At 41.8% G+C, this 25,161-nt stretch overlaps 1 protein-coding gene across 1 annotated transcript in view; it reads left to right on the top strand.

Annotated features, from left to right (window-relative positions):
* Positions 1-6,933, top strand: part of SMPX (small muscle protein X-linked) — a 61,819-nt gene extending 54,886 nt beyond the window's left edge. Inside the window, exons 7-8 of the transcript XR_013992887.1 lie at positions 89-2,048; positions 4,234-6,933. The gene's annotated coding sequence lies outside the window, so the exon portion shown is untranslated. The remainder of the gene's footprint in view (positions 1-88; positions 2,049-4,233) is intronic.
* The last annotated feature ends 18,228 nt before the right edge of the window (positions 6,934-25,161 follow it).

The raw sequence follows: 25,161 nt of genomic DNA on the forward strand, positions 1-25,161 counted from the left end.
GGAATCCCAACCCATAAACTCAACATGTGGCCCTGTCTTACTGCGTGCTTATTTCCCTTGACTTTTCCCAACATATTTTCTTTACCAGCGTGGGAAAGGAACAACCTCCTCTCTGTTGCTCTGGAACCTTCTCGTCTGGCTAACTGGACTCTGGCTGCAGATATACCAAAATGACTGTGCCATTAATTTCCTTGGAGAGCATGCTTCCACCAGAGGCTTTACCAACATCTGCCACCCTGGAGTCATTCGATCCATTTGGTCCTGGATATAAACAATAATGCCTATGGCTGGCTAGGAAATAAACCGTGGGAATTGGCATGTTTTTCAATGAGAGGTCATGGAGAACAGTGCTGGCAATGGCCCACTGTATCCCCCAGAACTTTCATTTAGAGGCCAAACGGAGGCAATGATCTCGAACAGATGCACCATTAGGCAAGACCTACATCGGGAAGCTTTGTTGACTCAGACACTCAGTAATGAAGTTGTGGGCCAGCGAGCACATTATCTGCAATCAAACATGTCCCCGATCAGTGATTAGACAGGCAAACATGTGACCTCATTGTCTCTGCTGAAGGATGGTTATATAACAGTCTCTCAGCCTCGGACATCATGGTTATTTGCCAACATTTGATCCCAGTAAATAAGCTGAAGTTACTTGCTGTGCCTCCGGGAATCAGATTTTTAGGACAAGTGACTCTTTCCTTGGGAGGCTTGATGCATTTGGCCTGATTATTGATTTAGTTGGAACTGTACAGAGGCCCAGACATAAGGTGGTGGGTCCAAGAGAGGTGGGAGCTGCGAAGAATGTCTGAGGGGAGGCCAGGTGCAACATGACTTTACCCAAACAGAGACATGTCAAAGAATGTCTGTTTTTAAACTTCAGAGCTTTCTTGCTGCATAAGAGGTAGTAAAGAGAAAGGTGTGTGGGAGAGAGGGAGAGAGAGACAGAGAGTGAAAGAGACAGATTGAGAAAATGAGAGCGCGAGAGAGGGGGAGGGAGAGAAGGAGAGAGAGTACATTTGCTCCTAGAGCCTGTCGGGTCACCGAAGAAGATTCTGTGGCTTCTCTGTGGTCTGGCTGAGCAGGGCAAACCTGTTTCATGCACAATTGAACACTCATCATCTATTTTCTTCTGAAGGGTAAGGCGGATGCGTGAGAGCTTCCAAGTGCATGTGGCCAGGCCAAGCGAGGACTTAAAGATAATCTGGCTTGGGGTGACCTGAGACATCTAAATGTCACATAGTCTTGATGCACATGTGACCTGGAACTGCCCTCGGGTGACTCAGGCACCAGCCCTTTCTTAATCCCTTATTTGCTCTCCTCACTGCAGTGAGATTAACACAGCCACAGTTGAGCAGAGCTGCTCAAGCAGCCCTCCCTCCAGCCCCAAGGTCCTGTAGGAGGTTAAGAGCTTGGTGTCAGAATTCAGATTGATCTGCGTTTAAATCCTGGCCGCTCTGTTAGAAAGAGTAACAATCACTTAAAATGCTGCATGTGTTTTCAAAACTAGACCCACAGCCAAATCAATAGGCGATGAGCCTAGATCCAGTGCAGGGCTGGGCACTATTGGAGGAGAGAATACTGCATTGTGGAGTCCCTCTCCCCAGGCACTTTCAAAGCTGAGTTGTGATGAGTATGTTTGAGGGCTATACTGAAGACCATTATTTGCTGTGTATATAGAGAGCTAAATAATAGAGAAAAATGACCAAGAATGGTTTAAAATAAAGTATATTACCTAGTGATTTAAACCATGATTGAAATCATTTTGACTTAATTTAAATCCCACATAATCCAGATTCCTCTGTCGAAATCAGAAGTTATGATTTAGGCCAATGTCCAGGGTGCTAAACACATCAATAAGCAGTTTTTTCTTTGCTTCTGTCTTTGTTTCTTTTCTAGCAGCAGCAGCAGCAGACTCTGAGACAAGGATTCAAGTCAAGGTAGCTTGTTTGGGCAAGGAAGGAATTACCAGCAGGGAACTGGGGGTTCTGAAGAGGCAGGTTGTGAAGCAGTTACCACTATGGGTAACCGGAGCTCAAGTGCACAGGGTAAGCTCTGGGAGTCTGAAGAGAACACATGCCCTAGAGTGAGCCCAGCTCCAGCGAGGTGGTTGGGGTATTTATGTGCCAACTCCCCTCCCTCATTGCTTCAGGGCTGCCTGCCACACCAGCAGGCAAAGTGCCCTTTGCAAGAAAAGGCCCTGAAAAAGAAATGCAGTGATTGGCAGGTGGGAAGCCGGTGCATGTGTACTGGAAGGTAGGAGCCAAGCCGATATGGTGAAGCACATAGCCTGTCACAGCTTACGTGTACAAATGACCAAAAAGTAAAGTACTTATTGTAGTAGATCACAGATACGTTTTCTACTGAAGATGTGACTGACTAAATATACATTATTACTTTAATTCAGGAAATGAATCATTCCTGGTAATTTTCCACTAAAAATAAGTGAGGGGCAAAACATCTGAAAAGGGAAGTGGAATCCTTCTTCTTTTTTTTTTTTCTACAAGGGTAGCCATTTGAAACAGTATTGATGAGGGAAATAATTTCAAAAATGGAAATTCTATAGGACATCCTATGTCAATTAATTTCACAAATATCCCCCTTCCATATTTTCCAGAGTATATTTTCATCACAAAGATATAGAGATAAAGCCAGGGAGGCATGCATCTATCTATAGCAAATAAATATAGATCTATATAAATAAATGTGTAAATATATCTATCTAAATATAGATAATACTACACGATTAATGTTACTTGCTCTCCATATACAATTAATGTACAAGATTATTATCACTATGAAGGCTTGTTTTTATTTTTAAAATAGATGTGTCCCTAGAAAACCAATTAATCAAACCCAGGTGTCTCTTTTCTGTAAAAGCAGCATGTTTTCATCTATTAGGATTGTTTTTTTTGAAAGCTGCAATAAAATATCCTCATGGTTAAACTGCATGGCCCTAAAGCACCTAGACTTTCCGTCACTCTGGTTTATGTAAGTCATTGCAAAACAGTACACGACTCGGGGCTTAAGTACCAGTTCAATAAGAAAGCACCCTTGAATAAATTGATAGAAAGAGTGAAAGAGAAAGAGGACTTAAACATAATGTATAATCGATATTAATGATTTGGTAGCCTGCTGGGCTCTGCAGTGAAAACAGCGAATGAGGTAATAGCATCAAGAAAGAATAGGAAATGGAAGCATCAGCAATGGAAATGTGGCTGAGTAGATTGTTATATGATGTCTTGAGAAGCCCTGGGATTGAAGGGTGGCAAGCAAGTCTTTTCTATTGAGTGGCTAATGTGTCACCGTGATTTGGGAGTGATGGGAGCACAGAAAAGGTAGAAGGCAGTTTCTCCACTGTAAAATGTACAAGTGTCTTGAAAGTGGCAGAGAGAGCTAGGTGTCCCCCAATATTCATTCTCCCCTTTTCCTCAGTAATGAAACCGCTAAATTTTAACTGGCTGCTCAGCCACTCCTCTTGCAGCTCATGGTGGCCCTGTGACTAAATTCTGGCCAAGGGTCATTAAACAAAAGCAGTGTTTATAATTCCTGGTACGTATCCCTGAAGGGAGAGGTCAGCTACTTTTCTTCCCTTTTTCCTCATTTCTTTTAGCTGCAATGCAGATGTAATGGTTGGAGCAGGAGTTGCCATCTTGGACCATGAGGCAGAAGTTGTGTATTGACAGGAGCCTAGGTCCACAGAGCCACCACAGTAGACCTGGACTGCCTACATTTCTGGGGGAGGAAAACAAAACCACTTTCTTGTACTTTGGGGTTTTCATTACTCACAGCTAAACCTTATTTCGATTCATATAAGGGCTATTCTTCCATAGAAATGAACACGGGATCCTGTGAGTTATTTACTGGAGTAGAGTTTCTTTTTTGACTAGCAACTGCACTCACTTTGTATGTTTAGAGGTACAGTCATTCTGCATCTTTCCCAGCCTCCTCACACAGAAAGGACAGATATTGCCTCCATGGAAAGATAAAGCTTGGGCACATGCATTAAGGCAGGGCATTTGAGTATGGGAAAAGGAGCAGTGGACAGTTAGAATTTGTTTAGAATTCATTTCAGGTTGACAGTAGTGGCCTGCCCACTCTAATGGCAGCAGTGCCTGGAGCAAGGCTTAGTACTGGGCAGTGGTACACTGGTGTCCTAACCAAACTTTCCAATGGCATGATTTGGTCATAATTCTGTGATACTCACCCCTTTCTCTCCTATTCTCTTTCTAGGCCTGTTTCTCCAGCACTCTCATTGAATATGTGAACTATCCCAAATCCTTTCAGTGATGGGTCAGTATCTACTGCTTAGGATCATAATCTTGACTCATACAGGAATTGATGTCTCGGCATGAATTGCAACCAATAGCCTTAGGAAAACAGGAGCTATGTGGAATGAGTTATTTGTCCTAGTTGGGGCTGAAGGCAGTGTTAAGGGGTAGGACTATGGCAGCCACTGGTAAACAAGCAAATCAAATAATCACCTATTGTCACTGGGAATAATGTACTCTTTGGAGACTTGTTCCTCCTTGAACTGCCACTTCTCCATTGGCAGCGTCAACAGTGAAATCCTCACTGATGAGGTGGGGCCATTTATCTCCAGGCAGGAGAGAAAAGTCACGCTGCTTAGGATTCCCCTCCCTCAAAACATACCCTGTCACCATTACATGCATTAAGACCAACAGGATTAATCACACTGTGTCCTAAACTTCCTTCATTCATCACAAGAAGCCCAGACCATCATATCACCCTCATCTGTACTTCAATCCCACATGGCTCTGCATAGCTCCTATTCAGTTCCCACCTCCCAGCTCTCCCCAACTCCTTTGAGGTGCCCTCTGCAACCCCTAATTGGTAATGGGCCTCCTGATATCCATGTATTAGGACTATCTCCAAGTGACAGGGGCCAGGGACACTACTTCACCCACAGAAGCAAGATGATCATGCTTATCAGATTGGGAATCAAGCGTCTGAGCCACAGGCATCTTTGGCAATCATGGACTGGTCATGGGATCGCCAGGTCTGAAGATCCAGGTTATTCTCCTAAGGCCCTATTTGACTTTCACAACAAAACTCCATACCTGGTTAACAGAGGTTGTATACGTATCAAAAGAGAAAAATGCCGAGTTGAAGCCTCTCACCCAGTTCTAAAACCCGAGTCACCCAATTCCCAGACTGGAGACACTTGAATGAAGGGGAAGCTGTGTGCTCCAAGAAAGGACCCTGCAAAGATTTCCCCCAGTACGTCCTGGATCTTCATTTTATCCCTCACACGAGAGACTCCATCATTTAGTACGGTAATTATGCACTGGGAAAGGGAAACAAGTCCATCTATGGGGGATTATTGGACAGTGGCTCTAAGATAACACTAAATCCTGGGGACCCTGAAAGTTACTGTGGCTCATTAGTCAGACTGGTGAGAAGATAACTGGAGGTTGGACACGAGTCTACCTCATGGTTAGGCCCGTGGGACACTGAAACCCACGAGTTGTTTCCTCAGTTCCTGAGTATTGATGAAATGTGTTCTCAGAAACTGGCTATGGCAGATCGTATTTTCCAAAGATGACTGCAATGATATCATGATCCCACTGGTATTCTAAAATGCAACCTTGCGACACCCTCAGTGAGAGGTAGAGTCTATTTCTCTACCTCTTGAATCTGGAGGGCTCTGTGACTGCTTTGATCAATAGCATAGGGTGAAGTGATACTGTGCCAGTTTTAGGCATAACCCTGCCTTTTGGAAGGCACCCACATGTAAAAAGAGCAACTACCTTGAGGCCACCATGCTGTGAGAAGCCCAAGCCAATATGAGATGTCACATGGAGAAAGACAGAGGCAAGTCTGATTTGACTAACTGGTTTGACAATGAGGATGGGTTTTCCCATATAGATGATACATTTTCCATAACTTGGATGACCTAAAGCTGCAGTTGAAAGCTTTTCATGAAAATATAAAGTATGTGATAACACAAAAGTATTTTATAAATAATATTGTAGTGACAAATACTTAAAAGTATTTGCTAAACTTTTCTCAGTATAAAGGCTAAATGAGATGCCTGTTAGAGACAGAACAAGTAAAATTAATAGTTGTGTTGGAAGTCATAGTAATGTCGTCGTAGTATACTTTCAAAAATGGAGAAAGTTAGTGATGCAAAGAGTAGATGACAATTGATTTCTCAAGTCATATAGTTGTAAATCTTTGCTTTCAACAAAACTGAAAAACCTAAGAGCCGGGAGCTGATACAGCATCAAAACTAATTTTTGTCAAGACATCACTATATAACATTTAGCACATACTTGGAAAGATTTCAACAAAATGAATGACACAGGTATAGCTACCCTCCTCCATTCCTACATACTTATTTATGTGAGCAAGGTTTCTCGGCACTTGCTTTTACAATACTGAAAAAATAGAAATAAATTGTTGAATTGTTGCTGAACTCTGCCTCATTCGAGCAATAAGTCATATTCATCCATGGATACATAACTTATTTTTAAAAATCAGCCCCATTCATATTACTAAGAAATGCAATTTCAACTAAAATTTGCGTTTTTATGTTTAATGATTATTTATCAACATTTATATTTGTTTTTGTCAATTGTGTACCAATAATCCATAAGAATATTTTTAACACTTAGAGATGAAATTTAAAATTCCAATTTATATATATATGCATATATATATTTACTGAGAAGAATGATAGAGTATAAAATAAACTTGTAAAAATTACATATTTATTAGTAAAAAAAGTCCTATGGGTCATGACATGGAAATTAAAGTTCAATCAGAAAAAAAGAAAAGATGTAAAGTTTATTAATGTTAGCTAAGAGCTTATTTATGTATTCTTTAAATGGATCAAGTCACAATACTGTGTTTTGTTGATTATCTGGACTTAAAATGATGGAGAAAATGTTAATAATACAGATTAAATTTAAAATCTGGTTGTATCTGTAGCTATTACATTGTGAATAGCATAAAAATTTGAGGCAATATTCTTCCACTATTTGAAAACTTATCTGATCTAGTAAAGCAGTCGCTCATGTCACTGATGAATAAATGAAGTTCTGTTATGAATCTTCATTTTTTTCTTTAATCTTACTTGTTAATGCAAACAAAATTATCAACAGATATCCATGTCAGAACTGTACTCATTAGTTAATGACTCAAGCAACTTCTTGGCTGAATTGAACAGAAATCAAGCCTTTATTTGTAGTCTGGTTTTGTCAAATCATGGTTGAATTGCAACTATAGGTTGGCAAAAAAAAAGAAAAAGAAAAACAGAAAAGCAGCAACCTTTGACAATCGATGATTGGCTATATGGAATTTACAAGAAAGAACGTTGTATATTTTATCATTAGTTGTAAATTCTGTGCTAAACATCCCTTATGTCAGTACAATGTATACTGAATACCTTTTTCTTTTACAGAGAGCTGGATGGTAAACATTCCCAGCATACCAGTGCAGCCAGCCAAGGTGGGGCTGAGGGCAATGGGAACATGAAATGAGGGAACATGGGGGATGTCGTAAATATGTCATCAGTTGCAGAAACAAGGACCATAGCCTCTACCCAGATTCTCTTCCTCACTGCGCCATGTATACATTTACACATTTTAAGTTATTGCCCTTACTTTCCTCTTCCTTTACCCCACTATTGCACATAGAGTGTGTTGGAGGTAGAGAAGGGAGTATGACTGAAATAGATATCGCTCCAATGCCCTGGGTGAGGGGCTAGAAAAAGTTACTGATGAAATATTGGGTTGTTTTCTTTGGGAATAGGGTAAGCTGCATTATTTGAAGCGGGGCATTATGTGTGTGTGTGTGTGTGTGTGTGTGTGTGTGTGTGTGTGTGTGTGTACATATGAGAAGATGAGTTTTCGGGGATGTTCAAGAGCCACAGGCATGGAGAGTTCCACCTTGCACTCTTTTCTGTATCTGGAGAATAGCCCACAGTGTAAGTCTTGCAGGGAAGAACAGTCCTGCTTTCTACTAAGAAAACTAAAATATGTGCTTTTCTTGACCTTTGGTGGCTGGAATTGGTTTCATATTATCAGAACTGAAAAAAATCAAATCCTTCCACTCGGGATTTTGGATCTGGAGATAGAAATAGATAGAAATAGGGAACAGTTTAGAATTGTTTGCAGCTACAGCCAGAGTAGCCAGCTTCCAGAGATGACAGAGTATGACGGAGTCGGGGGCAGCATCTGTGGCTCAGAGGTAGCTTCTTCTGTTTTTTTTAAAGGAATTTTTTAAAATTGGGGAATATTGGGGAACAGTGTGTTTCTCCGGGGCCCATCAGCTCCAAGTCATTGTCCTTCAATCTAGTTGTGAAGGGCGCAGCTCAGCTCCAAGTCCAGTTGCCGTTTTCAATCTTAGTTGCAGGGGGCGCAACCCACCATCCCATGCGGGAATTGAACCGGCGACTGAGCCATCCGGCCGCCCCCAGAGGTAGCTTCTTTAATCAACTCTTCCTGTGATGTAATTTTAGCCGTGGATACAACTGCCTGTTTCTTTGTTTCCTGCCCATTTTCCTAGTTTATTCTCCAACCTTCCTGTTAATTCTGTGAGCTGTTCAATAAATTATTGGAATAAATTCATTTTCTGCTTAAGGTAAGTAGAGTTGGTTTCTGTTGTGGGAGTTAATAGTACATGCCCAGAAAGAAGCCTTTTAAAGGATCATGCTGTGCTTCTAGAATGCAGGCATTTCCTAAAGAGACCCCTGGCTAGGAGCTAGAAATCTGTTGCTGGTAGGTTGAGAAGACCATAAAGGCTGCGGGTGCTCCCAGCTGCTTAGCATAACATCCATGGGAAAGAAACAAGATAAATTGCTCAAAAGTCCCTACTGTTCTCATAGGTCTATTACAGGAGAAAATTGTCTGGATGATAGTTAAACTTCTGTTCCAAACCATGCATTTCATCGTGACCTCTTTTTTTTTTTTTTTGGCACTAGTCATAGCTGTGCGTCATATTTTTACAGCAGGGCTGGTGAGGAATCATAATTTCTGATACCCATCAGCATTTCCTTTTATTGTCTTTGAGGACTTTGTAGAAAGGAACATAATCCAAGTTGTCACCATCACAACTCATCTTATGGCAAGTCAACAGTCGGGCTAAATGTTCCAGGAGTAAATTGACCACCAAAACTTGCCAGGTTTCTCAGCTCTCAACTTGTGGTATGTGTTCAACTATCAAAGTGAATGTCACTGAAATTGTTTATCAATGGGGTAATAGCTCAAAATGTGCCTTGGCAGTTATGTCAGTTTTATATTGCTGCCTTTAAAAATTACCACAAATTTAGCAGTTTTAAATAATACAAATTTATCATCTCATAGTTCTGTAGTTTAGAAATCCGGTGAGCTCCCCTGGTTCGTCTGTTCCAGGTCTCACAAGGCTGAAATGAAGGTGTCGGCTGGCCTGAGCTCATTTTCAGAGCTTCTGGAGAAGAATCCACTTCCAAGCTCATTCGGGTTGTTGGCAGAATCCAGTTCCTTGGAGTTACAGGGTGGAGGTCTCCAGGCCCTTGCTGGCTGTCACCCAGGAACTTCTCAGCAACTTAAGACCCTGTGCACCCCTCATTGTGTTGCCTCCTCTGTTTTCATTCCCATGATGATGCACAGAGTCGTTCTCATGCTTCAACTCTCTCTGGCTTTGCCTTTTGCAGCATCTTTTCTGCCGCCAGCCAGAGAAGGTTCTCTGCTTTTAAGGACTCATGGGATAAAATTGGACCAGCCCAGATAATCCAGGATACTTTCTGTATTTTAAGACCTGTAGCCTTAATTACATCAGCAAAGCCCCTTTGGTCATGCAACATGTTCACAAGTTCTGGGGATTAGGGCATGGACATCTTTGTGGGGGCATTCTGCCTACCACAGCAGTCCCGTCGGTCTTAGTCAAGGACTCCAAAGACCAGATTTCCTATCACTTCTACTAAGGTCTGGCTAAATGGGTTCCCAGGGAGTAGCTAGGGGACACTGATCATTTTAATTTACAGATTCTCAGGAAATTCTGTGGTGCTATGGACTGAACGTTTGTGTTCCCCCAAAGTTCATATGTTGAACTCCCAAGCTCCCTGAAAGTGATGGTGTTAGGAGGTGAGGCCTTTATGAGGTCATGTGGGTGAAGGTCTCATGATGGGATTAGTGCCCACATGAGAGGAAGACACCCCAGAGCTCACTCTCATACTCATGTGAGGAAACAGCAAGAAGGTGGCCATCTGTATGCCAGGGAGAGAATTCTCACCAGGAATCCAACGGGCCAGCTCCCTGATCTTGGATTCCCCACCTCCAGAATTGTGAGAAATAAATGTCTGTTGTTTAAGCCACCGAGTCTATGGTATTTTGTTATAGCAGCCTAAGCTGAGTAAGACATATGGATACCATTTTGTCTGCCATGCTGTGAAAGTGGAATCACTGAACTTTTCTTACTAGCTAAAAAATGAACATACTTAATAAAGCTTATGAAAGAAAGAGTGAAATATCTTTGCCTTCCAAGCTTTAGCCCCTTCCTGTCTGCCAGATGACACAGAGCACAGCATCACCAGCAAAGGGAGCTGCAGCGGAGACCTCCATCCCCACCTAGAGATGTCTGTCTCCGGATGTCTCTTCCCACAGTCTCTATGAAAGTCCTTTGCACTGTGGACCCTTCTGTTCCTTAGCTCTGCAGGGAGTTCACAGCTTCTACAAGCTCCCTGCATTGTTTGGCTCATAACCCTCTTCCTCCACCTCCAAAGCCAGCAATGGTGGACCAAGTCCCTCTACACTTTGACTCTCTCCTGCCTCTTCTTCCATCATCACCTCTCTCTGACCACTTCTTCTGCCTCCGTCTTCCACTTTGAAGCACCCAGGTGATTGCACTGGGCCCACTTGGGAATCCAGAATGTTCTTCCTATCTAAGGTTCATAAACGTAATTCCATCTGCAAAGTCCCTTTTGCCATTTAAGGTCCTACTTTCACAGGTTGCAGGCATCAGGACATGAATATTTTGGGGCCACCATTCTGCCTACCACAGAACTTACCAGGTTCTCCTCCTACCCCTATGGTTAGTCATTTTCATTCTCTTCGCCCAGTTGCTCTTCCTCTAATCCATTTTCATGTTGACTTTTCTCAGGGCTCAGTCCTGGCCCCAATTCTGCTCTCTAAACTTTCTCCCCAGGTGATATCTTCCATTCTCTGAGCCTTAAGTAACATCAGTATGCAACACCTCAAATTAACCTCCTCTCTTCTGTGCCCCAGAATATTTTCTCCAATGGCTTACTTGGTAGCTCCATTTAGGGGTTTCATGTGCATCCTCAAAATTACTGAACTCTTAGTCTACTTTCCCCACTTCCAACCTATTTCGAACCCCCTCTTTCCATCTCCCTAATGACAGCATTACAGTCCATTTGATTTATGCCCAACACTTGGGATTCATCTTATTTGGTTCCCTCTCCCTCAGCCACTTAATCATATCTCCATGCCCTGCTGTACCCCAAATCCTTTGTCACTTTCCCTTTATTCCATAGCCACAGTAACTAGAGTAAACCAGGCCACCCTGAGCTTTCCATTAAATCCACTGCTCCCCACAGCAGTGAGAAAAATCTTTCAAAAGCTGTAATTGGAAGTAACAATGCCAAAATGCTAAAAGGTTATTTCTGGATGGTGGAAATGTAGGTGGTTGTTATTTTCTTCTTGGCACTTTTTTTTTGCACTTTAAACATTTCCATAGAAAACTCAAAACAAAATGTTCCATAAAATCAAAATCCAAAACCAAATTTTACCTTCTCAGAAGGGCTCTTCCTCCCCTGTCCCACTTTCTTCATCCCTACATGATTCTAATAGCATCCGTTTTCCTTTCTCTACTGCTATCACACTTGGCAGTGGTATACATTTTACTGTGTATACATTTGCTGGTTTATTCTGTCTCTCACTAGCTATTGAGGCCAGCACCATATTTACTGTGTTGATTACTATATACACAGCCCCCAGGCCTATGCCTGCTGCACAGTAAAGGTTTAATTCTACCAGGTACTCCTCACAATCTGCACTCTCACAATCAAATGACTCACTAAAATGACTTGCAAAAATGTTTATTCCAGATTTATTGCCTGAATCAAAAACCTGCTACTGGAAATCAGCAAACAAACCCTGTGAGTCCTGGTAAGAGGATGTAGGCTGTGTTGCAATCCTATCTCCGCAGCCTCCTGATCAGGAGGCACCTCCTGTTTAAATGGGTGCTGTCAACATCCAGAAGGTCAGCATTCCCAATTTTTAAGTGAAACCATCTTCTCAGAAAGCAGTACTCATTCAGCTTCATGTTCACCATCATTTGGAGGAAAAGGAAGACCAGACTCCACGTGCGGAGTCTGCAGCAGACATTGTAGATCACACCCACGAAAGCACTGCTGTGGCTGGTGTGATCATGACGTCAAAGGAATCATGCACTCCAGAATGCAATGACAAGCCCTGCCTTACGCCACCTGGAGCTGTATAAGCTTAACCAAAGAGAATATGAACAGATGTCCACTCTGAGAGCTTTTGTTCCCTTCTCGTTGTTTCATCTACAGCATCAGATGACTATTTCGAGCCACATTCACTTCTGGAGTCTCACATGCCAATCAGAGAAAACCGTCCCCCAGTTCCTTGTATTTGGACTTGTACATGAAGCATCTACTGTTCTACTCACCTCCAAACACTAACTGTGACTGAAGCTTCTATCTCCTTCCTCTGGCCACCAGACTCTGCTCTTCCATTGGTTAATAACCATTATTTGCAAACTGCCGTATTATTTCATTGTTCTAAGAGTAATTTTCATTCATTATTTAAGGTATCTTAAACATATTATTTCCACTATGGTTATTTATATTTCAGTAGTATTCACTGAGTATGGAAGAAAGATAAAAATCATATTTCTCTACAGCTGTTCTCCTTTCAATGTTGCCCTGGACCAGCTGCATCCTTATCACCAGGGAGCTTGTTAGAGACGTTAATTCTTGGGTCCCAACCCACACCTACTGCATCTGAAACTCTGGGTCCCAGGATTCCACGCTTCAACAAAGTCCCCGATGATTCTGATGCATGACAAAGTTTGCAAAGCCCTGCTCTACCATATAATGGAGCACTGTACACACAAAAAATTGGGTAGTTGATATTTTAAATGTTTTTACATTATGCAGAAATCCTTGATGGATGGTTAGCGAGGGCTTTAAGAGTATTTTAGCAATATTTGAGAAAATTGCTTGTGGCTTTTGGATGGCCTGGGAATACATTATTTTTCCCATTTAAAATAATAGAATATAAGCTTCCTTTATCTGAAAATTTGTTATCCAACATGCTTTCAGGAGTGGATTAGATTCAGATAGCAAGGGAGGTCTGCATCCATATAACGAATACTGAAAATTTGAGGGGCATCAGCCAAGAATTCCTTCACAGCATTAAGAGCCTGTCTGACTGAAAGTCTGCTCCTTTCTTGCCTTGCTTATTACTGCCTCATGATAGAACATGTACATGGGCCAAAGGGGGAAATCATGGCATGGGGGGGTGGAAATACGTGGGGGACTATGTGAAGATTTTTTAGGGTGTTAGGAAAAAGAGTTAAAGGAAATACTAAGGGAAAAGTCAAGGCTGTTTGAAATGTCAGCTCAAATTCTCATGCCAAACAGTAACAATGGAGAGAGAATGGCAGTTTGCAACCAGAAATGATGTCAAATAAACTATGTCTGCAGGTCACAATCAACCACAGCCAGTCAAGGACAGATATAAAAGAAAACTCTGGTCCTAGCACACTACCACTTGGCAATTTTCCAAGTGCAGATGCCATTAACCGAGTCTACGCTCAAACCTTGCCATTTCTCACAACAGTCATGAAGTGGTCCCCTGATTATGTAAAGTTCAAAAGGAGTCAAACAGCATAGAATGATCCAAGAAGAGAATTTCTTGTGGAGACAGGTGATCCAGAAAATCAGCTTTGCCCTTGTTTCAAATATACATAGTTCAACACACACACACACACAGACAGACACACACACACACACACACACACATTTTCCTTAACTCTGGGAAAATCTCTGTAAGAATGACTTACAACTGCCTATCCAGTATAGGTAAATTACATCTGGTCTGGAATATTCACAAAGGGACCCCAAACTCATAACACTGTATACGGAGAATTTCAGGCAGCATAATGCTTTTAATTAGGCATTTATACAGCTTGGTCAGGGAATTTATTCCATGACCATATTTGTAGTCCTAAATGATTTCTGGATTCACTCGGCGTATATTGAGTTACTGGAGGGAACCAACAGTAACTTTAATGTGGAGATTATACTGTTCAGCAACCTTGACTGCATTGATAGCTGTACGGAATGAGGTAATGTGATGCAATACTCTTTGTTTATCTCTACCTAAAAAGTCTGTCTGTTCTAGGAATTCTGGAAGTGGGTTGAGGTTAGTCCTGCCATAACAATTGAGCCCATACATCTTGATATTGACGGCTTACTATATTTTCCACTGGATATATACAATGGAGGTAGATGATTCTACAAAATATACGAGACTATGTATTCTGTAAAGCAACCCAATTCTTGATATAGTATGTGAACACCATTTTGTTCTATTTTAAAAACCCTAACTCTATACATAGGCACAGCATTTTTCTATGTGCACTGTTACTCCTCAAATTACTTCCCTTATTTGGAATATCCTTCTTTTTCTTCCTGAAAATAGGTACATCTTCTCTTTCAAATCCTTTTAAAACTTTTTATTAAAAACCTTCCCACATTAACGTTAACTGGCCTGGTCTTGTCAAAAAATACTTGAGCACTCACCCTGTGGTGGGCACTGAGCTGGTCTCCAGGATGGGTCAGAAAGGCCCTAGATTGGCTAGATCCGGGGGAGACAGATCATGTAGCATGCAAGAGCCACATGATGTCATGGGACCCAGAGGCAAGCAACACGGGGGCTGTGGCAGCACTTGCAAAGGCCACTTATCTCCATGAAGTCCAGGATGTTTCCTGATGTCCCAGAGTGTTGTTAGTGTCTACTCTCAAGATAAGACACCAAGTACCCCACATTCTAAGGTCAAGTCGTTTTCACAAGTTAGGGACAGTCACCTCAGGGATTGCTGAGGATCGCCAGTTCAGATCTACCCTATCCCCCAAGTCTGCATAAGATAGCTAAAAGTGGGAGATGTTGGAGGCCTTTTTGGTCAGTGCAGTGTTCAGAAAGAGAGGCTAGTTTCTCTCCTCTGTGTGTGTTGAAGCCAAGAGAATGACTTGTACATGAATGTTGGCAGGAAAGGTGGACTGATATTTCATCTCTGGACTTGTCAATCAGCCCCTGGCTTCCATGAACAAGAGCAAAGAGAACAGGCAAAAGGTGACAGACACGACTAAAAAAGGAGCTGGCAGCAGACCTGCTTGCTTACCCACCATTGGGGTGGGAAGGAATTCAGAGGTGCCTGTGGGTTGAGTGGATGCCTTGGAAGGTAGCTGGGCTACAGCCATGTTGCTGGTCTCCTCCATCAAAGGGGTGCCCTGCAGACAGAGGCTTAAGGGGTACACTGTTTTTGTGGAGGTAAGGGGTGGGAGTGAACGTGGTCCAGGTGAAGACTGGTCTCCTAGGGCAGGAAAGAATGCAGCAGGGAAGACCCACACTGGTCCTCTGAAGGACCCACATACCGTGTTTCCCCGAAAACAAGACCTAGCCGGACCATCAGCTCTAATGTGTCTTTTGGAGCAAACATTAATATAAGACTCAGTCTTATATTATGTTATATTATATAAGACCGGGTCTTATATTATAGTAAAATAAGACCAGGTCTAATATTAATTTTTGCTCCAAAAGACGCATTACAGCTGATGGTCCAGCTAGGTCTTATTCTGGGGGAAACACGGTATATGCTCTTTGAGACTCAGCCTGAGAGGAGCCTGCTCAAATGGGCATCTGTTGTTGGCCTGCCAGTGTTGGCGAGAGAAGCAGGGAATACCAAAGAAGAGGAATGTCACCTTAATCAGTAAAGAGAAGAAACATCTGCTGTTTTCTTTTGCCTTTCCTCTGCCCTAACATGTGAACAAGTTAGTCTCTACAACAGGGAGGAAAGGAATATGTAGAAAGAGACTATGCACTAGCTGCTGCTCCAAGCCTGACCTGGGGGTAGAGGAATCAGATAGTTTTAAATTGACCTTGAGACTGAAATTTGAGAGTGAAGAGGACTAAATGTTTAAGCTGAATGGAAACTGTTCTGATAATCAAAAGTGACTGGCCAAGATGTTTTTAAGGAGAAGGGGGAGGTAGTAATTGGACAAAACCCAAACAGACAAATTGAGACTCCTCAACAAACCAGCTCCATCTGTTTAGAGGGCTAGGGAGGGCTTCTCATTGGAAGTGGAACCTTATGACACATGTTAGTGCTGCTTATTGGTAATTCTGGGTTTTGTCACTAGTGGCATCTAGAAAGATTTTACGTTTCTGTCCCCTTGATGCTAAGCAGGGCCTTGGCCTGGTGACTGTTCTGCCAATGGGTTGTGAACGCAAGTGACATGTGTCACTTCTAGGCCAGAGCAAACCATGGTTGGGGTGAGACCCAGCTTTCCTTTCCCCTGCTACAGTGACAGTGGAGCCCATGCTGACAGGGAGGCGCAGTCCTGAGCCCGCCCAAGGAGGAGGGCTGTCCTGGGGAACAGGCTAGGCCTGCAAAGGACTTTGTGTGAAACAGAAACAAACCCTTGTTGTGTTAAGCTACTGAAATGGGAAGTTTGTCACTGCAGCAAGACTTAGCTTATACTGGCTGCTCCACAAGTCCACTGAGCCCCAAAAGTCAGCTGTTGGAAGGAGTGGGGAAAGTGTTGCAAGCAGTGGGAGCAGTATGTGTGAAGTCTAGGAAGTGAGAAAGACAATAGTACATTCCGTGACCTGAGGGAAGTACAGAAAGCTAACTGATGGTGGGGGTGGGTGATTTGGAGAGATGAGGCACCAGGAACCAGATCATGAAGGATCTAGTCAGCCATCTTACGAGTTTGGGCAATTTTTAGATGACGATTTCTGTAAGAGCCAGGCTACAATTTATCCTCCCCAGTGAACCCACTGTGGAGTTAAGTGTGGGACAAGGAGGCAGCAAATGCTGTAGACGTTTTGCTCTCAAATTGAAACCTAACATCCAGTTTTTTCATAGGTAAAATTTGACTCCCCTTACTATTTCTTTTAAAGGGCTCAAGGAAAGGTATCAGAGATATTTGCAAATTGTACATTACTTTGAAAGATTAAGTGGTTGGCCCACTAATAGAGAGTTCATGGACATTTACCAAATGAATGAAAGCACGAATAAATAGAGAGCTGGTTTAATACAGCCACTAAGCTGAATGCATCTCTTGGTTTCACAAATACAAATGGAGAAACCTCCATTATTTGGATTTTGATTAATGCCTCCAACACTGTGCTTATTAAAGCATAGCCTACATGCTATATACATGCTCCAGTAATTCATGCAGTTCATAAGAGATTAATAAACTATATCATATCAATGTCACCATAATTTTGCATAATTCTATTGAATTGCTTCTTCTCACTAGACTTGATATTCATAATTTCATCAGATTCCATACACTGTTGACCTTCAAAGCCTGGTTTGTGATATTACCTCATCCTCCAAACAAATATTAATGAGCAGTCTTTATCCCCTGAACCTGGAAGTATTGCTCAAACCCACAAAAGCTAAAAATAGAGAATCGGCCTTTTAAGTACCATGAGCACCAGATGCAGGAAGAGAAAAAACATTAGGCCCACAGCTGAGAAATTTTATATACATTTAAAAATAAAAACTGGAAAGGAGAAAATGTCAAAAGAGTGATTATACAAAGTTCCACTATGCAAGTTATTTATGATGCTTCCTCTAAAACCCCTGACCCTGGAATCGATTTCTAAGTCAACTGGAAACCAATCTCATCCCAGTGCAGCCCATACATTCTCATTCAGAACCAGCTGGTATCTTTCCATTGTTCTCCAATTATCTTCCTGTGGATGATGTTTCTGGATGTGGAAAAGGGAAGAAGGGAATTGTTCCTTCTCATTTACCTTTTGCCCAGGACAGTTTTTTTAAAAAAAATAAATTTTACTGGGGAATATTGATGAACAGTGTGTTTCTCCAAGGCCCATCAGCTCCAAGTCATTGTCCTTCAATCTGGTTGTGGAGGACGCAGCTCAGCTCCAAGTTCAGTCATGTTTTCAATCTTTAGTTGTAGGGGGCACAGCCCACCATCCCATGCGGGAATTGAACCGGCAACCTTGTTGTTAAGAGCTCACGCTCTAACCAACTGAGCCATCCGGCCACCCCTCCAGCAGCTCAGCGGCAGCTTGTTGCCTTCAGTCTAGTTGTGGAGGGCGCAGTTCACTGGCCCATGTGGAAATCGAACTAGCAACCCTGTTGTTCAGAGCTCGCGCTCTAACTAACAGAGCCATCCGGCTGCCCCAGGACAGTATTTTTTAAAATGCTTTCTGTTTTTTTTGTTTGTCTGTTTGTTTGTTTTTTAAAGATTTTATTGGGGAAGGGGAACAGGACTTTATTGGGAAACAGTGTGTACTTCTAGGACTTTTTCCCAAGTCAACTTGCTGTCCTTTCAATCTTAGTTGTGGAGGGTGCCATTCAGCTTCAAGTTGTTGTCCTTTCAGTCTTAGTTGTGGAGGGCCCAGCTCAGCTCCAGGTCCAGTTGCCGTTGCTAGTTGCAGGGGCAGAGCCCACCATCCCTTGCGGGACTCGAGGATGTTGAACTGGAAACCTTGTGGTTGAGAGCCCCCTGGCCCATGTGGGAATCGAACCGGCAGCCTTTGGAGTTAGGAGCACGGAGCTCCAACCGCCTGAGCCACCAGGCTGACTCCCAGGACAGTTCTTAAGAGACACTTACCCCATGGTCCAAACCAATTACCCATACCAATTCTTTATGATTTTTTTCTTTCTTTTTTTTTTTTAAAAAAAACACATTTTATCATGGAAAAATTTAAAACTCGTACCAGACAGAATAGCATAACGAACCTCCCCACACCCAACCCCTCAGCTTTACCATTACCGACTCATGGCTGATCTTATTGTATCTATATAACCGTCCACATCTCCTCTCCCATAAACTTTTGAAGTAAATGTCACTTAATTTGTAAATATTTCAGAATGTAGAAGGTTCTTATGTTTGGATAAGAAATTCACCATTCTTCTTCCCAATTCTCTCAAATGATGACAACAGCAAGTTACCTGGTAATGCTATTTAAGGAGACTGCTTTTTACAGGCGGCTCGGAGGCATGTATCTAGTCACACTATCTATGTGTCCTATGTCAAGAACTCTATTCTTACTTGCAGGCCGGAAAAAGATGGCCCACATGCACCATTCCAGCAGCCTCAGCCCTCTTCTTGTCCATGGCAGAATCAAATGTTTTTCATCACCTAAGTTTTTGTTTATTTTTCCCCCTAGGTATATTTGTGCTATTGATTTTTTTGTTTCATCCACTGTAGTCCGAGAACTTACTCTGTATGATTTCAGTCCTTGATTTATTGTGACCAGTTTATGCCCTGGAGTATTGGTCTATTTTGGTTAATGTCCATGAGATTTACACGGGTGTTCTATAAATGACTTAGGTAATGTTAGTTAATAGTGTACAGGTTTCTCCTGCTCTCTGAAAGTAGAGCATTCCTATGAAATCTTTTGTAAGCTGAAATGGTGTAAAGTGAAGATGCAATTACCATTAATTTATATGGAAAAATTTTGAGCATTCCTAGACCCCCCCAAATAACCTACCACACAACACGTAAAACCTAAAATAACACTAATGTATAGCAAAAACAGGAACGATATGATAATACACAGCATGTATAAAGTAGAAATCATGTATGTATAGTGTAGTTTCACTCACCAGAATCAGGAAGCAAGCAAGCTGGAAGGCTGAGAGGTGGTGATGAAGGTGTGTTAGGCTGAGTCACCGCAGGTTGGGGTCGTGGGAGGTACCGGGGACTGGGGTGTAGCAGAGAGAGAAAGAGGGTCAACTATTAACATCTCGTCACCATCTGAATCCATCAGGGAAGGCAGGTCACTAACGTCTACACCTTCTTCTGTGCCTGCCTGCCTCAATGTCCAAGGTCAAGGTTCAGAGTCTGCTGTGGCTGCTGTGAAAGGCTTGAAATCTAACAGTGGGCTTCACTGCTTCGCCTCATATATTTTTCTATCATACAATTCCTTGTAGGCACTCAATACATCCTGCAAACCTGCCCTAAACCTAAGTGCTCTTTCAAAATTAAAGTCATACTTTTCTGCAATCATTGCAGTGCTGTCAATTGTGAAAATCTCACAAAAATATTTCACATTCAGTTCCTGGATGACTTTACCCATCAATCCACTTAAGCAATAGATTTTCCATTTTAACCATTACTTGATGCTAACCAAAAGACCACGTGGCTACCAGCAGAGCCAACAGTAACTTCGGCAGCTTTTGAGATTCTCTCTCTGTGTAAATAGTATGAATAGTGGTCCCAGGCAAGTTCAACACACATACAATGCCTTTATTTTGTTCAACATGAAACGTTTAATTATGTTTAGTTTTACGCTGATTATAACACCCTTACAAGTTCTCGTAGGCTTTTCTGATACCTTGGGACACATCTTGCGAACAGAGGCACACACTAAATTGAGATGAGGCACAGACACTCACAGACACAGTTCAAAGTCGCTGGGTGCTGAGATGCTGAGTGTGGTTCCTGGAGAAGAAGCTTGGTGGTAGGGCTGCTCTTGCTGCTGGGGTGCACATTGCCTCTGTAATGGTTTGCTGCAAAACAAACACAGAACATTATTTTCATTTTTCACCTTTCTTTGTAAAAGCAAAAATCCTATTCAGATTTCAGTTAGTGAAAACAGGTAGTAACATAGGTCTTTTGAAAAAGCAAGGGGCATAAAGTGAACTTTTGAAAAGCAGGGGATACCTGTATTTAAGTTTTTTATATCTCTACTAGTTTTTCTTTTTACTACTTGTTTTAGCAATTGAGATTTTAAAATTTGTGCAACCAAGATTATTGATCTATCTCTACTTTAACTGTCAAGTTTTCCTTTATATATTTTGAAGCTATGTTTCTAGGGGTGCATTCACATTTAGGATCATTATGCTTTCCTGTTGATTCTTTTATCATTATGGATCATCCTCTTCATCTCTAGTAATAATTCTTTCCTTAAAGTCTACTTGTCTGGCAGTCATACACCCAGAGTTTTGTTTTCAGGATATTTTCCCCATCTTTTTAAAATTTTTTTGTGCCCTGATATTTAAGGTTCATTTTTTCATAAACAGCACATAACTGGGTGTTGGATTTTTCATCCAGTTTGCCTTTGTTTTTTCATTGGAGTGTTTAGTCCATTTACATTTAATGTAATTATGATACAGTTGGGTTTAAGTCTACCCAGTTGCCTCTATCCCCAGCCTCCCTTGCTGCATCAGAACTCAGAGAAAGGCCTGTTGTGAAAACTGGTGGGGAAAACTGGCTGTATGCTTGAGGTTCCTCTTGGTTCCAATCAGTTGTACCAACTCACACAACTGTAAGGTTTCCTTCCTTTCCTTTTACCCCACAATGTCTCTGCATACAGAAAGCCTGATCCTCAGTCCTTGTTCACACTTGGCAAACGCCCCCCTGGGGAGGAGAGAAGTTACTGATTTCTGCTCACCTAGAAATTGTTCTTCCCTCTCTGGAATTTTATTTAAGAAAAATGGAACAGAGAATAAGTGAAATGTGGGACAAGGTAAAATATTCAAAATTCCCCTATGTCCTATATGGATATATAGGATATTGACTATAAACAATTTACTAATTGTTTAACATCTTGCCACATTTGCTTAATCTTTGCTCTCCCCCAAACACACAGATATTTTGCTTTCTTTTTGTAGACAGTGAAGCAATGATGAAGTTGCAGACATCGTGGCACATTACCTGTAAATGCCTCAGCATGAATTTCCTAAAAACAGACATCCTCCTATGTGCCCACAAGACCATTGCCACACCAAAGAAATTTAATGTTGCTATAGTAATGTTATCTAATATACATTTCGTATTCAAACTTCTCCAATTGTTCCTGAAATATTATTTGTATCTTTTTAAAAAATCTAAGATCAAATATAAGATCACAAATTGCATGTGGCTATCATGTTTTTTTTTTTTAGTCTCCTTTAATCTAGAAAAATCTCTCCATCTTTATTCATCTTTTATGACCATTGATATTTTGGATTTGTCTAATTATTTCCTCACCATTAGATACAGGTTACACATTTTGGCAAGAATTCTACCTAAGTGATACTGAGTCCTTCCCACTGCATCATATCGGGAGGCATATGTTATCAGTTTGCCCTAGACATGCTAAGTTTGACCATTTGTTTAAAGTGGGGTCCGCTGTATCTCTCTAGTATAAAGATATCTTTTCCTGTTTGAAATTAATAAGTAATCTATGAGGTGATACTTGAGATTATGAGAACATTTTGTTAACCCAGCAACCTTTCACTCATTGGTTTTAGTGTCCACTGATGACTTTTGCCTGAAGCAATTTACATTGTTGGTTGTAAAAGGGTGATTGTTTTTGAATTCTCTCATTCATTGTATATGTCTAAGTTGACATTCCTTTGTAAAGAAGAGCTTTCCCTCCTCCCACCTTTACATATAGTATCACTGTGGATTCACTGATGGCCGTTTATTATAATCCACTATTATCATTACTCATTTGTGATCAAATTATCCCAAATTCAGCCAGTGGGAGTCCCTTCCAGCCAGCCCGTGTCCTTCTGAGGTGTCCCATCGTTCTTTGAGCACTTCCTTGCTTTCTGCATCCCAGGATGCTCCAGGCTCACCTTGGACCTTCCCTGCTACTTCTCCAAGGAGGGTGCTGGACTTCATGATAGTGCCCAGCAGTCAGTGGTACCCAGATGTCCAGGCTCAGGGATAGCACTAATAGTGATTGCGTGCTTCCAGGACTGGGGTGTGATTTGGGGTATCTTTCCTGGCTGCAGAGCCTCGCAAGCCTTATTTGCTGGCCCTACTGGGGATTTTATGAGGCACCCGATACCATTTAATCATTCCTTGTGCATTTAAATGAGCCAGAGTGTCTGTTGCTTGCAGCCAAGAAGCTTGATTGATACAAGCACCAAATGATTCACATAATAAGCCTGAACTGTGTTCTCTGGGTGGCAATAGATAATCCAGAGCCTGTGTAAAACTGTGATGTGATAATGGCTCACAAGAGCAGAATTGATAAAAATGAATTTAATAGCACTTTTCAGTTCCATGGTACTTTAAGCATCATCTTTAATACCCTGACATGTTTGAGAGATGTATTATTTTCCTCATTTGAAAGATGGAAATTTGAAGTAAATGTTATAAGAACATGTATAAGAACTGAACTGTTTGAGGCTAAACGGTGCACTGAAAACTCAAGTAAAAAAATAGAAAAATATACCCAAATAAAATTTTTTGGAAGTCACATCAAGAAGCCAAATCAACAAGACCATCCCAATGTTACTATCAAAAACTAGAACTATCTTAATTGCCCTTGACTGGTCATTTATCTGTAGAGAGTTTGACATTGAATTCATGAAGCTACTTCAGTGATAGTTCAAAGGACTGTAATGAGAACCTAGTAAGAAAAGTCTGGAGTAAACAGAAACAGGATGTGAATTACTGAGATAGAATGTTCATTTTAAACAGCAGTGGTTTGCCACAGCCCATTGAATTAAAAATCTGATCGACATTAAGTTCACCGTCTCTTTGTAAACTCCCCATCACTACTCTTGACAGTGTCACATGCTTTGTCTTGGCTCAGTAATTCTCCACGTGGGTGAGCTGCCTGAGGTATATTGCTGTATAGCAAATTATCTCATGTCTTAGTGGCTTAAAAGAACACACATTTATGATCTTATAGTTTCTGTGGGTCAGGAGTCTGGGCACGGCTTAGTTGGATCCTCTGCTTCATGGCCTTTCATGAGGCTGCCATCAAGGTGTTGGTGGTCCAGGGTTTCCAGTCTTATCTGGATGTTTGACAGGGGCAGGACCTGTTTATGAGCTCTCTCTGGCTGTTGGCAGCATTGTGTTCCCTGCTGGCTGTTGGCTGAGGCTGCTCTCAGCTTCTCTCACATGGCCACTTGCTCCATCTAAATGTGCAAACTGAGAAGTCAATAGATAGAGTCCGTTAGCAAGACAGAAATCATAATCATTTGTAATCTAATCCTGAAAGCGACATCCCACCACCTACGCCATTTTGTTGTTGTTGTTGTTGTTGTTTGTTTTTTGGTTAGAAGCAAGTCAGAGCACTGCACAAAGGGATACACACCAGGAGGTGGGATCACGGGGGCCATCTTAGAAGGCAGGCTACCACACCAAGGGCGGTTCTGAATGGTGTATCAGGGGCAGTCCTTCAAAAAAATGGGCTATTCACAGTGATATGGAAAACAAATCTTGAGCTTACTGTGACACACAGTACCTCTGAATTATTCTTCCTTGACTTTCTAAAAAGTGAATGCTTTGGGGAAACTGTGACTGCTGAACATTTTTGTTGTTTTAGAAGACAGATATTTCTTTTTTTTTTTAAGTTGGGAATATTGGGGAACAGTGTGTTTCTCCAGGGCCCATCAGCTCCAAGTCGTTGTCCTCCAATCTAGTTGTGGAGGGCACAGCTCAGCTCCAAGTCCAGTTGCCGTTTTCAATCTTAGTTGCAGGGGACGCAGCCCACCATCCCATGCGGAAATTGAATCAGTAACCTTGTTGAGAGTTCGAGCTCTAACCAACTGAGCCATCTGGCAGCCCCGAAAACAGATATTTCTTAAAACTTACATTTAAATAAATCAATCATCATTAAAAAAAGATATTAGTTTAGGGACTAAATTTTATTCATCCCAGGACCATTGGGCAGGAAGACGGAGGGAGGACAGAGGGATGTCTATTAGTTTTTGCTGCATGTAAATATAAAATATTTGTCATCTTAAAAGTACTATTACTGGGTGGCTGGTTAGCTCAGTTGGTTAGAGTGTGGTGCTAATAACACCAAGGTTGCCGGTTCGACCTCCTCCGCATGGGCTACCATGAACTACGCCCTCCTTAAAAAAAAAAAGTACTGTTACTGATCCTCCTGGGACTCCTTCCCAGCATTCCACCACCCCATGCTGTGTTCCCTATTTACATATTTTCCTATT

This window comes from Rhinolophus hipposideros (genome assembly GCF_964194185.1).
Source record: "Rhinolophus hipposideros genome assembly, chromosome: X".
Lineage (NCBI taxonomy): Eukaryota > Metazoa > Chordata > Mammalia > Chiroptera > Rhinolophidae > Rhinolophus > Rhinolophus hipposideros.